This window comes from Mercenaria mercenaria, chromosome 14, assembly GCF_021730395.1.
Source record: "Mercenaria mercenaria strain notata chromosome 14, MADL_Memer_1, whole genome shotgun sequence".
Classification (NCBI taxonomy): Eukaryota; Metazoa; Mollusca; class Bivalvia; order Venerida; family Veneridae; genus Mercenaria; species Mercenaria mercenaria.
The window spans coordinates 31,100,142-31,103,465 of NC_069374.1; the positions used below are offsets into that span (position 1 = coordinate 31,100,142).

General features: G+C 31.9%; 1 long non-coding RNA gene across 1 annotated transcript; it reads left to right on the forward strand.

The window, feature by feature from the left end:
* Window positions 1–1,157: 1,157 nt before the first annotated feature.
* Window positions 1,158–2,732, forward strand: LOC123527161 (uncharacterized). The gene is made up of 2 exons (XR_008366912.1): window positions 1,158–1,241; window positions 2,620–2,732. It is a non-coding gene; the product is annotated as an uncharacterized LOC123527161 (long non-coding RNA).
* Window positions 2,733–3,324: the final 592 nt, after the last annotated feature.

The following is a 3,324-nucleotide window of genomic DNA, read 5'->3' on the forward strand; positions in this document are numbered from 1 at the left end:
ACTTGTTTTACAGATGAAGCATTATCCTCCATATTCATGCAAAAATATCACAATTGTAAACAAATGAAAACTTGGCATTCTATACTGTGCTGAATTATATATCAATTTCATTATTATTGTATGTTTATTATTGAATTAAATGATTTCTTTAATTATTCATATTGTTAAACAGGCGATTGTCCTTCTAAATACGGGACTGTGACTATAAATTTTTTTTTTACTTCGTATTATTGTCATAAATTTGTCTTTTTCTTTCTTTTTATGTTTTTTTGTTTTTCCTACTGTCTTAATAAAAAATCGTTACTTTTGTTTTTAATTTCTTTAATTTATGGGTTTTTGTTTAATACTGTTAACTTTTTTCTTTTTAAAAGTTTGGCGGTATCTTGAAAAACAGGCAGACGAACCCCGAACATGCACCGTTCCAGGAAGATACGATCTACTTTTTGTTTATGACGGCTACCCGAAAACTTGCAAATCAAAGAATAGGGTGTTTCATAATAACCCCAAGCATTTTGCCCCAAAACGTAAAATAACAATATTTATTATAAGGCAATTGAAGATAAACCCCTACAATACAGATAACGGAACTTCCAAAAAAAGAGGATTTTAAACAGAAACAGAAAATAGAGGGTATTGTTTTTTCAGTGTTAAAATTGAATCTTTTTCCCCAGATACACCAGATACAAATTTAACGAATGGCAGGCCCCGAGTGAATATGGTATTTATGATGAAAAATATTTGGGATTACATGAAAACAAAAATTTTTTTTTTTTTATTTAAGGGATTGTAAATCTTTCCCTTAATAGTTTTTTGCCAGTGAAAAAAATTTTTCACGAAACAAGAATATACAATAAAAAGAAAAGCATATTTTGAGACGCCATGAAAATATGTTTTTTTTTTTATTTTTATTTGTCAAAAAATAAGTAAGCCTTCCCCTTCCCTTTTTTATCAAGTTTTACTTTACACTTGGGGAATAACAGCTTTTATTACATATTTTTTACCTCCCATTTTTTTTTTTTTTGACTTATGCAATGTAGCATGAGTTTGGCAAAACACCCTGCATTTTTCTATTGAAGAAAAGAAAAAACTTTAATTATATGTTTTTCAGCATACAATTTTCGGCGGAGGAATTGTCGGTGCCGCAAAAAGGGACAATAGAGTACCCACGCGGTCGATGTGGTTGGACTAAGTATTGGTGCTGCAGAAGGTGGGGGCCTCATTACGGCTAACACAAACGCCAGGTAAAGATGGACGTTTAATTATTTCGTTTACAAAATTAATATGACTCAAAGTGTAAACACAAAGGCCCAAGACACATCTGTATTGCATACACAGTTAAAGATATACTTTATGTACCAAATGAATGAAAATCGTTGTTCCAGTATTTGGAAAAATACGGCTTTTGTTATTCACTGAAATGAACAAAAGATCAAATAAGTGAAAAGCACATCTAAACATCTCGTATTATAAACAAGTTTAATGCCTAAATATCATTTCATTTATGCGGATCTATACGTCGTATATTCTGTTTAAGGATGAGTAACAAAATTGCGAGTATGTAGTTTGATCATAGCAAGGATATGTTCCTTATTTACTCTTATTTCGAAATTAAAAGGTTAACGCAATAACTAATTAAAGTCATATTATTCGGTTTCTGCTAAACGTCAGGAAACGTACATTAAAAAGAAAACCTGAGATTTTGCTGAAAATAGTATGTATAAAACTTTCATTAATTTTCATAGCCTGCCAAATGACAATAAATGAATTAACCCATTATTGTGTGACCATGAAAATTGAAAACCTGTGGGTATCTCTCATTATATGAATAAAGTAAATACCATGTATCACCCTAAGGGTTAATAATTCCAGAGAATTTCAAAGCTTTTGTTATTGCTGTTGCGAGTAATTATCTATCACCATAAATAGGTAAACAAAGCAATAATTCACAATTGCAGTTATATGCCAATCCAATGCCGTCTCAAATAAAATCACTCATATTTGAAGCAGCCAACAAACATAACATAATGTATTTAACCTGTTCATTCAGTTCTATTGGGGGAGCATTGATCTACGGGTCATGAGGTCGCGGGTCCGTTTCGTCGGGGAGACGTATATACTCTTCGATAATTTGATAAGAGATATGATTGTGTCTGAAATCAGTTCGTCCTTCCGGTGGTTTGTGTTAAGATGTTGGGAGTGGTTTGCAGAGAACAGGTAAGTACTGGTACAGTATCCAGATATACTGGATAGGCTAACTGCCCGCCGTTACATAAATGAAATTCTGTAAATATACGATGCTAAACCCAAATCAAACAAACAAACAAAATATATCTTGATTTAGGTTTTTCGACGTAATATCGACACGACATAACATACCTCATATAGCGAATGTCCAGTTGTAAATTAAAGAAGAGACCCGAGGTCTAGGGATTTTTTTTTTCAGGCACAGACAGGCGCTTGGGTAGAACAACTGACATTCTATTAGCCAGATCGATGATTTCACCACATTAAAAAATTGTATCCAGCTCTACGTGGCGATGTGTTTGGGAAATCTGGACGTCTTCGGTACGATTTAGTTTAATAAGTTGTATACATTCATGATTTATTTTCTAATTTCAGAATACAGTGGGATCACTGATTTTTACAGGCACCTGTTTCATCACAGTCAGATTTTGTGGTCTTTTTTGTCACCTTTCTTCACAGAAATAAAATTCATGAAATATCTAGACAAATTGTGGTGTTTCATTTCCATATCTAGACATTTATTTAAGGAACAAGAATAAAAAACATTACATAGAAAATGACGCATTTTTATGTGTTATGTATAATTGCAGTTATCCCCTTTTTACATAAAATAATATACAAAAGCAGATTGTTTCTTTTAATTTCAAATTTCGTTTGACAGATATTGGAATTTTTCAATAACCTAAACTTAAAGACAAGTTTTAAAACTGTATGTCGTCTGTTGAAAACCAGACCCTGGTATCTGACTTTTTTGAAATTTTTCAGGAACTTGAAAAAACTTCCTCAAACGTATAAAAATGTTTATTTTTGTACCATTTCTAGTACTTTGGTGACAAATCACATTCTTTAGAAATTAGGAAATGTTTCTACTCATTTGCTCTTAAACTTAGGACAAATTTGGACAATTTTGTTTTGGCATTATAACTTTGGAGTTTTATCAGCATTTTCTTACAGGCAAAACACCTCATTTTCAGATAACATGTTTTGGCTTTAAGCAGATATAACTTTCTTTCTGCGCCTCTCCAGCCAAAACATTTCAGCTAAAGATGCGTGTTTTTGGCATTCATGATTTCTGAAAAT